Genomic DNA, 12,691 nt, shown 5'->3' with positions numbered 1-12,691 from the left:
CTATATACCACCTCCTCATGCTGCTGCCAGGTCCAGAGTCTCTCATGGGTCCCTGTACGGCCTCCCATTGCTGCTGTCTCCATCGCCACACTCTGCCATGTGCCACTTTCAGGTCTCCTCACACTGCTGGTGTGTAGAATTTTTTGACATAGGGTGCTGGCAGATTACGGGCCTCCTATAGCTGCTGCCAGGCCCCTAATCTGCCATGGGCCCCTATATACCGCCTCCTCATGCTGCTGCCAGGTCCAGAGTCTCTCATGGGTCCCTGTACGGCCTCCCATTGCTGCTGTCTCCATCGCCACACTCTGCCATGTGCCACTTTCAGGTCTCCTCACACTGCTGGTGTGTTGAATTTTTTGACATAGGGTGCTGGCAGATTACGGGCCTCCCATAGCTGCTGCCAGGCCCCTAATCTGCCATGGGCCCCTATATACCGCCTCCTCATGCTGCTGCCAAGTCCAGAGTCTCTCATGGGTCCCTATACGGCCTCCCATTGCTGCTGTCTCCATCGCCACACTCTGCCATGTGCCACTTTCAGGTCTCCTCACACTGCTGGTGTGTTGAATTTTTTGACATAGGGTGCTGGCAGATTACGGGCCTCCTATAGCTGCTGCCAGGCCCCTAATCTGCCATGGGCCCCTATATACCGCCTCCTCATGCTGCTGCCAGGTTCAGGTCTCCTCACACTGCTGGTGTGTTGAATTTTTTGACATAGGGTGCTGGCAGATTACGGGCCTCCTATAGCTGCTGCCAGGCCCCTAATCTGCCATGGGCCCCTATATACCGCCTCCTCATGCTGCTGCCAAGTCCAGAGTCTCTCATGGGTCCCTGTACGGCCTCCCATTGCTGCTGCCAGGAGGCAGCAGGGTCGCAGCAGTGTCAGTGGAGGCAAACGGCCACGGAGTAGAGCACCAGCTCCACTGCAGCCTACCACCACGGCCAGTAGTGGTGCCGGTGTGCACGGAGGAAGTAGCAGTCAGCCAGTGAGGAGTAGCGGAGGCAAAGTTTCCTACTCTGCGGTGTGGCAATTTTTCGTCAAGCCGCCCGAGGAAGTAAACGTAGCCGTATGTCGACTATGTGGCCAGAAAGTCAAGCGTGGCCAGTAGGCCCATGTTGGGACTACAGCGTTGCGTCAGCATATGCAGCGTCGCCATTCGGTGGCCTGGGAAAACCGTGATAAAGATACGGCGGTTCTGCCTGCCCCAGCCCAGGGTTCCATTTTGTCATAGGGTGCTGGCAGATTACAGGCCTCCCATAGGTGCCGCCAGGGCCCAAATCGGCCATGGGCCCCCGTACCGCCTGGTCACACTGCTGCTGAGCCCACAGTGTGACCTGGGTCCCTGTACGGCCTCCCATTGCTTCCACTCTGCCATGTGCCACTTTGAAATCTCCTCACACTCCTGCGGTTGTCCATTTTGTCATAGGTTGCTGGCAGATTACAGGCCTTCCATAGGTGCCACCAGGCCCCAAATCGGCCATGGGCCCCCGTACCGCCTGGTCACGCTGCTGCTGAGCCCACAGTGTGACCTGGGTCCCTGTACCGCCTCCCATTGCTCCCACTCTGCCATGTGCCACTTTGAGGTCTCCTCACACTGCTGGTGTGTTCAATTTTTTGACATAGGGTGCTGGCAGATTACGGGCCTCCCATTGCTGCTGCCAGGCACGTAATCTGCCATGGGCCCCCGTACCGACTCCTCATGCTGTGACGTTGCAACAAGGTGGAATTCAACACTACATATGTTAGACCGCCTTTACGAACAGCGAAAGGCCATCACAGATTTCCTGATGTTAAAAGCGGATAAAGGTACTCCCTGTGTAACTTAGATGTCAGCCATTGTCAGCTCATGCGTGACACCTGCGCTTGCTCAGGCCCTTTAAGGAGGCCACGCTATTCGTGAGTCGGCAGGACTATGGGATGAATGAGGTCAAATCGGCCATGGGCCCCCGTACCGCCTGTTCACGCTGATGCTGGTCCCATAGTGTGACCTGGGTCCCTGTACCGCCTCCCATTGCTCCCACTCTGCCATGTGCCACTTTGAGGTCTCCTCACACTCCTGCGGTTTTCCATTTTGTCATAGGTTGCTGGCAGGTTACAGGCCTCCCATAGGTGCTGCCAGGCCCCAAATCTGCCATGGGCCCCCGTACCGCCTGGTCACGCTGCTGCTGGGCCCACAGTGTGACCTGGGTCCCTGTACCGCCTCCCATTGCTCCCACTCTGCCATGTGCCACTTTCAGGTCTCCTCACACTCCTGCTGGTTTCCATTTTGTCATAGGTTGCTGTATGGCCTCCCATTGCTGCTGCCTCCACCGCCACACTGTGGCTCCAAACACTGGTTTTGGCCCCGTGACTGGCCAAATGAGTGAAGTGTGCGGTGATTCTAAGATCGACGGCACTCATCTGCATGTCATACTGAGTGACAGTATTATTTCTCTTCCCCAGCAGACTCCAAGGGCATTTAAATTAAAGGTACAGTGTTCTGCACTAATATTAAGTCTCTCTGAAGCCTAGAAACACCCTTTTTTAAGTTAAATTCACAGCGAATTTATTCGACTCGAATCGAATATTGTCCACGAATTCGCCGAATCAGTCGAATCAAATTTTTCATTTCTTCGCTCATCTCTAGTTGTCGATATCCAGATTGCTAACAACAATTTTCAGAGCATTAATTTGACTATTCTAATATATATAGTTCATAATACCTGGCGCTTACCTACACAATATCTGGATGTATGTGATACACTGAGTAATTGATGTTATAAATGGATTGCTATATATATATATATATATATATATATATATATATATATATATATATATATATCACAGCGCTGCACTTATATAATTTTGATACCTTAAAAGTATGCTTATTGAATGTTTAAAAATAGGTATTCTACTCACAATAGTCAATAAATAGAAGGCACGTCATGAAGGAACAGCTTTGTCCAATTCGCACTGTGTATCTGTCAATGATGAGAATTCTGGACATACAAAAGGCTGACGCGTTTTGAGGGTTAGCCTCTTCCAGGTTGGCTCTGAGGAAGAGGCTAGCTCTAGAAACGCGTCAGCCTTTTGGATGTCCAGAATTCTCATCATTGACAGATACGTGAATTGGACAAAGCTGTTCCTTCATGACGTGCCTTTTATTTATTGACTATTGTGAGTAGAATACTTATTTTTTAACATTCAATAAACATACTTTTAAGGTAATGCACTAGGCCGGTGCGCCCTCTGTTTGTTTTTCTCCATTCTACACCAATACCTGATAAGCATTGGCAAAGACACACTACGAAATCTTGTGAAAAGCCTTCCCACAAGACTGGAGGCTGGAAAAGCCACAGATGGGGGGGGGAGAGTGATTCCATATCAATGGGCATGGTTTTGAAATAGAATGTCCAACAAGCTCCTGTAGGTGTGATGGTCAGCTGTTCACAAACATTTGTCTCCATGGCTTTGGATTTGAGGAGGAGATGTCACTATGGGCATGCTCATTCTAGGCAAGGTTGCCTTGTACTGTGCCTGAATAATATACCGTATTTTCCGGCGTATAAGGCGACTGGGTGTATAAGACGACCCCCTAATTTTCCAGTTAAAACATAGGTTTTGGGCTATACTCGTCGTATAAGACTACCCCCCTTCTGAGGCAACACCATTTAACCACAAGCCTACAGGGCACTTATACCCACTTCCCCCCCGGGCCAATTTTCAGATTTCAGCGCTGTCACACTTTGAATGACAATTGCGCGGTCATGCAACACTGTACCCATATGAAATAGGTGGCACTGATGGGCACTGATGAGGAGGCACTGGTAGGTGGCACTGATGGGCATTGACATGCATCACTGATGGGCACTGAAAGGCAGCACTGATACATGGCACTGATAGGTGGCACTGTCTGGCACTGTTAGGTGGCACTGACTGGCACTGATAGGCAGCACTGATGCGCACTGATAGGCGGCACTGACTGGCACTGATAGGTGGCACTGATTGGCATCACTGATGGGCACTGAAAGGCAGCACTGATACATGGCACTGATAGGCAGCACTGACTGGCACTGATAAGTGGCACTGATTGGCAGCACTGATAGGTGCACTGACTGACACTGATGGGTGACACTGAAAGGCAGCTCAGATGGGCACTGATATGTGGCATTGATGTGCACTGGTAGGCACTGATATGTGGCATTGATGTGGCACTGATGGACACTGACAGCTGGCACTGCTGGGGCTACACTGATCATCAGGGCACACTGATCATCAGTGCTCTGATGATCAGTGTACATGTCCCCTCCGCAGAAAGCCGATTACCGGCTCTCCGCTCCTCTGTCAGTGTGACAGCTCGAGAGGAGAGAAATGCCGATAACCGGCATTTCCCTGTTTACATGTGATCAGCTGTGATTGGACACAGCTGATCACATGACCGAGCCGGCATCTTCGGCTCTTTCCGTGATCGGTGATAGCTTTGTCCGAGGGACACAGCGCATCGCCGCACATGTGCGGAGAATGGGAGGACGTCATATGAGCCAATCACAGCAAGTGATGTATTCTATTAATGAATACAGAGCCTGCTCGGATTGGCTGTTTCAGAGAGGCGGGCTGATGATGTCACAACTTCAGCCAATCCGAGCAGGTCTGTATTCATTACTAGAATACATCGCTCGCTGTGATTGGCTCAGCGCGGTACACTGTATGTAGCTGAAGCTACCATACAGTATTACCGCACATCCAGCGTTCTATACCCGGCGTATAAGACGACCCCCAATTGTTGGGGTATGTTTTTAAGTAAAAAAAGTCGACTTATATGCCGGAAAATACGGTACTTACATCACCACCTCTGCTAGCCAGACCACAATGATCCCTACGTCTGTGCTCCGTGAGCTCCCAGTGATCCATCAGACATGGTTTAGTGATCATACATACGTGTATCCTGCTGAAGTACAACTGAACCATCTCTTCCTTCCACAAGAGCTTTGTTGAAGCATAACACATACATGCATGAAATGCTAAACCAGACGATGTGTTTACAACAAGAATTCTAATACAGTACAATGGGTGTTCAGTAATTTCCGGGTACATTAAGGGAGAGATACAAAACAAAGGCTGTAGACAACCAACTGTATGAGGTTCAGCAGTATGAAGCTTGGTGTTACAGAAACACCTGAACCACCTCTTCCAAGCAGGTCTGGGCATGGTGCACTGGGCATGCTGTCCCAGCAATGTACAGAGCGATCACAATACTCCAACAAGACTTTGAGGGTCAATCATGCTTGGGCATGATGCATATACCCTAATAAAAACGTACCCTACTCAACACAGTGCTCAATCATGGATATAGCATACTGCATATCTAAGGAAATGCTGAAAAAGCTATGCATTCCTTTTAAAGCAAGCCTTTCAGTGAACTAAAAAAAAAATGTTAGCAGGTGTAATGATCTGCTGCCCTCTACTGTCTGAATTTGTAAATGCCTGTAAATATATTATGTATGCACTTCCTGCCCTTGGTCGTTGGCTTTGAAACCCTGGAAGGAGGAAGTGGGGAGGAAGACTCAGCCTAGTGTCCTGTTCATTCTACTAAATCCTGGACCAGAAGAGACTATGATACACTACTAGGGAGAGACTAAAGTGCAGAGTAGAGAGGCTGACTCTGAGTTCCAGTGCCACACCACAGTTCCTGCTGGTGAAAATTTCCATTCCAGGCTGGTCACAAAACAGTTGGAGGATACCCCCTAGCTGCTGATCTTGTCTTCAGGTGTCTGACTCAAAGACAGACACCGCATCATCTTCAGGGCCTCTGCAAATGGCCTTTGCTGCAGCATTCATCTGGAGATATTTCTAGGAATAACTATGTATACCCGGGTATACAGTATGTGCACAATTCCGCCAGGACTCTTGCTGCACATTGGATGTAAAGTATGTACAGGTATTAATCTCTTCTTATATAAAGCTTGTATTATTTCTATACTGATGAGTATCTACACACTTATTGTTAATGTTATATGCTGGTTGCTGTAGTTCTTCTGCTCCCAATTACGTTGATTAGATTACTGGTTAATTTCCCAGGAAGGGAATCCTGTCTGACCTGGGTGGAGGCACTGCCAACTTTATCATCAAACCCATTCTTTCACTTAGTGAAGGTTCTGCTTCTCTTATTTATCTACAGGTTTAGTGTAATATCCTGCTTGGGGAGGGCTATTTCTTGTAACCCTCCCCATCAAAAAACTGGGCTGCACAACAGGGGCGGACTGACAACTCATGGGGCCCCCGGGCAATAGGGGATCATGGGGCCCCTGTGTCCTTGTCCAAACTCAAAAAAGCCTATGAAAAAGGTACCAGGGGCATATCATGGGGCCCCCTACTGACCCCGGGCCCTCGGGCAGTGCCTGAGTTTCCAAATGGTCAGTCCGCCCCTGCAGCACAAGTATAAAGCATAGACACGTAGAGTCCCCTGCATGTACATGAAGTCCCTGTCATTATGCAAGCCGTTCTGATGTGCAAAGCCCTATCCTTTCCTGCTAACCATCTGTAAAACAAATATATAATATGAAGCCCTACTTAAGACCTCTTGCACACTGGATGTTTTTGCAGCTGCTCTTAGGGACATCAGGCGTTTTTTTTTTCCTGCCTCTAAACTCCCCTGCATGATAGCCTATGTGTCTATGAACACATTGGGGTTGATATATTTATTTATTACAGGTAATTATATAGCACCATCAGTTTACACCGCACTTTGCATATATATTGTACATTCACATCAGTCCCTAACCCTCAAGGGGTGCACAATCGAAGGTCCCTAACTCACACTCATACATACACATACTAGGGACAGTTTAGACAGGATCCAATTCACCTACCAGCATGTCTTTGGAGTGTGGGAGGAAACCAGAGTACCTGGAGGAAATCCACGCAGGCATAGGGAGAATATGCAAACTCCAGGAAGGTGGTGCTGTGGTTTGGATTCAAACCAACGACCCTAGTACTGCCAGGCAGAAGTGCTAACCATTTAGCCACTGTGCTGCCCATTTACTAAAGGTAAGTACAGGTGTACCTCCATTTACGAATTTAATGCGTTCTCCAGGACGTTTTGTATTGCGAAAAATTTGTAAACCGAAACGCGCATTGAAATCCATTCCGGAGGTCAGAAAAAAGTAAAAAAAAAAAGTCACTGTCATTATAGGTCAGTGCCGGTTTTTAAATGCAATTACCGGCTTTTTTTTGTCTTCACTATAGCTCAGAGAATTAGCTATCACTTTCCCCAGAGCTAAAAGAAAGAAAGTTTCCTTTTGGTTTGTTTCCCAAGATAAAAGAAAGGAAGTATCTTTTAGCTCTGGGGAAAGTGACAGCTAATTCTGTGAGCTATAGTGAAGAAAAAGAAAGCAGGCAATTGCATTTAAAAATCAACATTATTATTATTATACAGTATTTATAAAGCGCCAACAATTTGCTCAGCGCTGTACATTATAATGGGAGACAGTACGCGAGACATACTGTCAGGGATCCTGCAGTGGTAGCTTCTAGCACTCCACAGACCGGAATCCCCCAAGGCGCGGAATCTAAGCTCCGACCTGCTTGTTCACCAGAGCCCCTGATGGTGGGGATGGACTTGGAGCAGGCCGAGACCAGGTCGCGGCCCCTGGGTTCACCCAGCTGTGGTAGAGGCACCGTTGAAGGTGTATAGCGGGTAAGAGTCTGACGTGAGGAGGTAACTGAAGCAGCGTCGGGCAGGCCGGGTCGGTAACAGTGGTGGCGGTGTAGTACAGAATCAGCAGGCAGAGGGATAAACAGGTCACAAGCCGGGTCCATCAACAGGAGGTCAGAACGTACGGGGTTAAGCAGGAGAATGGTCAGACAAAGCCAGGGATGAGAGCAGGAGACGGAGAGCAAATCAGGGTCAGGCAGGGTCAGCAAATCAGGGTCAGGCAGGGTCGGCAACAAACAATCTACTCACAGGAACTCAGGAACACAGATAAGACCATATGGCACTTGAGCATTGCAAGAGCCGGGTTTAAATAGTCCTCCCGACTCCTGACAGGCGCTCCTGGGTCCTAGTGCTTGCCCAGCACCGTTATTTGTGACAGGCGCGCCTGGGTCCTAGTGCCTGCCTGCCTGTGCGTTTTGTCAGGATTCTACGCATGTGCAGATTCGATCGCTGCGGCGATCTTCCCATTCCCTGACACATACACTTCGTATTGCAAAAAAAATTAGCAAAAAAATCGTAAACCGAGGTGTTATTTTCAATGGATTTTCATTCCTAAACCGACAATTACGTTAACCGAGGCGTTGGTACACCGAGGTGCGCCTGTATACTGTGCACTGCAAGTACAGTTATTTTAGATCCGGCCCTGCTATAAATGCTTCGAAATGCTTTTACAAGCGTCACGTGTTTTTTCTGCTGCCAGGAGGAAAGGCTTCTAGGAGAGTTTGCAAAGCGTCCCGTATACATGGGGCCTTATAGAGAGAGGAGACATTATCCCCTGCACACCCCGGCCCTCCCATACTCGGTATCCAGGTGTTACAATGATCTCTTTCATAGAGGGCAGCTAAACATAGAACCTTCCTAAAACATTACAGCTCAGGAAAGGGAGATTGTGATGTACGGCGCAGCCAGTGGAAAGTATTTCAGACATGCCTTTCCCTTCCCAGAATCCTGCGGGGGATTTGTGTTGACCATCTTACACAAACAGAAAAGATTATACGCAAACAGACTGCATAACGTACAGCCAGCCTGCTGTGTGACAGGGAACCCAGGGCAGAGGAGGGCAAAGTCTGCGCTGAGAATCCCGGGGTGCTCACGGGGCGCTCCTCCATCTGTGACCACTGAGAGCTGCATTCATCAGGTTCTGGAATGATTACTGCAGGGGCGGACTGACAACTCATGGGCCCCCCGGGCAATAGGGGATCATGGGGCCCCTGTGTCCTTGCCCAAACTCAAAAAAGCCTATGATAAAGGTACCAGGGACATCTCATGGGGCCCCCTACTGACCCTGGGCCCTCGGGCAGTGCCCGAGTTTCCAAATGGTCAGTCCCCCCCTGGATTACCGTCATGATAAGGGGGTCTGTGTGAGCTGTAAGGGGAAAGATCTGCTAAAAATGTATACATACACAGATCTCTTAGATTGTAAGCTCCCAGGATCAGGCCTTCCTAACCCTCTTGTATTGAACTGTATTGTTGCTGTATTGTCTCCCGTTATATTGTAAAGCGCTGAGAAAACTGTTGGCGCTATATAAATCCTGTATAATAATAATAATTTCTGACATGGGGGGGTGTTACAGTGCACTGACCATTAATAATTGGGGGTGGGGAGTTTAACAACCTCCCGTCCGGCCATTATATATAAACAGCCGGATGGTGGCAGTGCAGGGTCGGGTGGCCATTTATTAACGGCCTCCCCGCCCCCCGCTTTTGCGCGCTCCCCGTGATCCGGTGCCCGCTGTGTCCTCCGGGCACAGTGGAACACCGATCGTCGTACGGGACCTCTCTGCAAGGTCCCAATCATGTGATCTCTGATTGACCAATCAGTGATCACATGCAGAGTAGTAAGCAAGATGTCACTTCTGACATCATTGCTTACTACGTGTGAAATCTGTGAATGATCGCAGAGGTCACATGGTACAAGGCTATTCGCAACAGCCTTGTACCATGTGACAAGCTGTGACCAATCACAGCTCACACAATAGTTCTAAATGGCTGCAAGAATGCAGAGAGAAGGAGAAATGATTGCCTTTACAGCCTTTATGGGTATAAAAGCAATCAGTGTAAAAAAAAAAAATCTTCCTCACCCCTCACAAGTAGTACAGTGTTACCATGGTGACACTGTATTGCTAGGGTGACAGTATGTAAAAAAAAAAACAAAAAAAAAAAATAATAATATAAAAAAAAAATAGAAATGTAAAAAAAGGTTTAAAAACAATAATTTTTGGTTATAAACTAATTTGGGTTTATTTTTTTTTACTAAAAAGATAACTGAATACATTTTGGCCAAGATTTATGATGAAATATTATTTATTTGCAAACTTTTTTAAGAAAAACACTTTTTTTCAAAATTTTTGGACATTTTCATTTACATAGCAAAAAAATTAAAAATCCCAGTGGTGAATAAATACCACCAAAATAAAGCTTTATCTGTCTCAAAAAAAAATGCTAAAAAATTAATATGGGTACAGTGTTGCATGACCACGCAATTGTCATTCAAAGTGTGATAGCGCTGAAAGCTGAAAATTGGCCTGGACAGGAAGGGGGTGAGAGTGTCTGGACTTGAAGTGGTTAAATTGCGCAATTGTTTTTTTTTTTTCCTTTTTTTTTTGGGTGGGGGTCAATACATCACATCCAATAGCACACAATGCAATTTCAGTGTACTGAAATGCATTTTATTTTATTGTATTTTTTTTTCATCCTCTAATAACAGAAGACTTGTACTGTATTTAGTGGGTGAATTTTAACCAGTTGCTGCTTCGTCCACATACTGCAAATATGCGCCGCTGGGCAGCCAATGTTTCTGTGCTCAGAGCGCACTCACAGTACAGAAACCACGCTGTCAATGGCAGCTCTCAGTCTGGACTAATGGTCAGTAGCTGGATGGAATAGTTCCCGATCATGTGACCACAGTGACTGCCACTGGGAGGCCAGCGCAGGAAGGAAGGGGTTACAGTTTAACAACTTCAATGCCAGCATGTTTCTCAGTTGCCAAAAAATTAAATGGGTATCCACTTTCCAAAAACGAGGTCATTTTTTGGTGTGTTCGTACTGTCCTGGCATTATTATTTGATATGTTTTATAACAGAAAGTAGAAGGAAAGGGAAACCGTTTTTTTTCAAAGTTTTCATTTTTTTTCCCTTCTATATATAATAAGGGGAAAAAACAACAGTGGTTACTACATACAGCCTGGAGGCATGATACAGGTCATTATCTTCCTGTAGGATGAACCCCTGACCAACCAGGTGTATTCCAGAGGCTATTGGAGGGTGCTGCAAAATGCTGTGGTGGCAGTTTTGGTTCAGGATTCAGGATGCCATTCACTTTCTCCTCCATGTTTGACAGGAGCCATCTTTTCACCTACCCTGCGTGCTGAGCCTAAGATCTCACATTTTGATCGGTTCATAAGACCTTCTTAAAGTCTTCATCATTCCACTAATGGTGCTTTGCCATGAAGACTGGAAGAAGGTCTTATGAACCGATCAAAATGTGAGATCTTAGGCTCAGCACGCAGGGTAGGTGAAAAGATGGTTCCTGTCAAACATGGAGGAGGAATGATGAAGACTGGAAGAAGGTCTTATGAACCGATCAAAATGTGGGAGATCTTAGGCTCAGCAGGCAGGGTAGGTGAAAAGATGGTTCCTGTCAAACATGGAGGAGAAAGTGATCAAAAGCCTCTTTTTTCATATTTTGCCATCTCAGCCATAGTCTTCTTACAGCCACTCAACCTGTCAAACCTGTAACTCGAAGTCTTCTCTTCTTGAAACTGAGACTTGCTCATTTCAGTGTTAAACTGTGCTCGAAGCTGCTGTTCTGTGAGCCTCCTCTCATGCAAGCTGCTGACCCTCAGAAACTTTGTGGCTTTGAGTCTGTCAGACCTCCTTCCCTCAGAGTTTCCTCCAGTTTCCAAGTTCCTTTTGATGGAGTAGGAAACTGTGCTCACTGACACCTTGGCTTCTTTGCAATTTCTCTAAGGCTCCATGCACATGGGGCGCTTTGATACCGCTGGTAACGTTAGCTATGTAAAGTCACGTTAAAAACATGCGGTTTTCAGCTTTATTTAGTATTTTTGCATTAGTGTTTAGCTGTGTTTTTCCGCATTTGCGTTTTTTTTGTGTTTTGTAGCATTTTTTTTACCAAATAAAATTTTTTGGGGTCAGAAAAACGTCCAAAAACGCCAGTTGGCGGCATTTTACTGCATTTTACTGCGTTTTTCAGCGTTAGAGCATTTTACGGTTAAAAAAACTCCTCCAGAAATCCACTAGTCCTGGGGTTTTGCTAGCCAAAAAACGTTGATCACAGTCTGTGTGTGCATGGACACATAGGCTAACATGCTGGGAAGTTTACTGGCTGTTGAAAAAGCTCTCGAAAGCCAAAAACAGCCGCTGTAAAAATGTCCCGTGTGCCTGAGGACTAATGGTTGTTGGGCCCATTTGCAACTGTGAATGCAGCCTTATGCCAGCCATACATGGGTTGAAATTCGACCAATTTCATCCAAAAACCGCACCTAAGAATAATCGGCTGATTTTAGCTCTGTTAGTGGGTCAATGGCACTGGCTGATTTTTGTGGTTCCTCCCAGGGGTGGACTGACAACTCATGGGGCCCCCAGGCAATAGGGGATCATGGGGCCCCTGTGTCCTTGCCCAAACTCAAAAAAGCCTATGAAAAAGGTACCAGGGGCATCTCATGGGGCCCCCTACTGACCCCGGGCCCTCGGGCAGTGCCCGAGTTTCCAAATGGTCAGTCTGCTCCTGGTTCCTCCCCTTTTCGGTGATCGGGCATGTTTACTGGCTGTTGAAAAAACCCTCGAAAGCCAAAAACAGCCGCTGTAAAAACGTCCAGTGTGTCTGAGGACTAAAGGAAAGACCTACCATTTTAAGGGATATAATGGTCTGTCTGTATTCCTTTCTATCCCCATTTTGAGACCAATATACTACTTCATGCAGCACAATACTGTCGGATTATTGCATACGATGGTGTAGTAACAAAGTCTGTTTCAACA

This window comes from Staurois parvus, unplaced genomic scaffold, assembly GCF_062004578.1.
Source record: "Staurois parvus isolate SC_StPar_1 unplaced genomic scaffold, SC_StPar_1.0 ptg000475l, whole genome shotgun sequence".
Lineage (NCBI taxonomy): Eukaryota > Metazoa > Chordata > Amphibia > Anura > Ranidae > Staurois > Staurois parvus.
Note: the sequence above shows the minus strand (reverse complement) of the source record.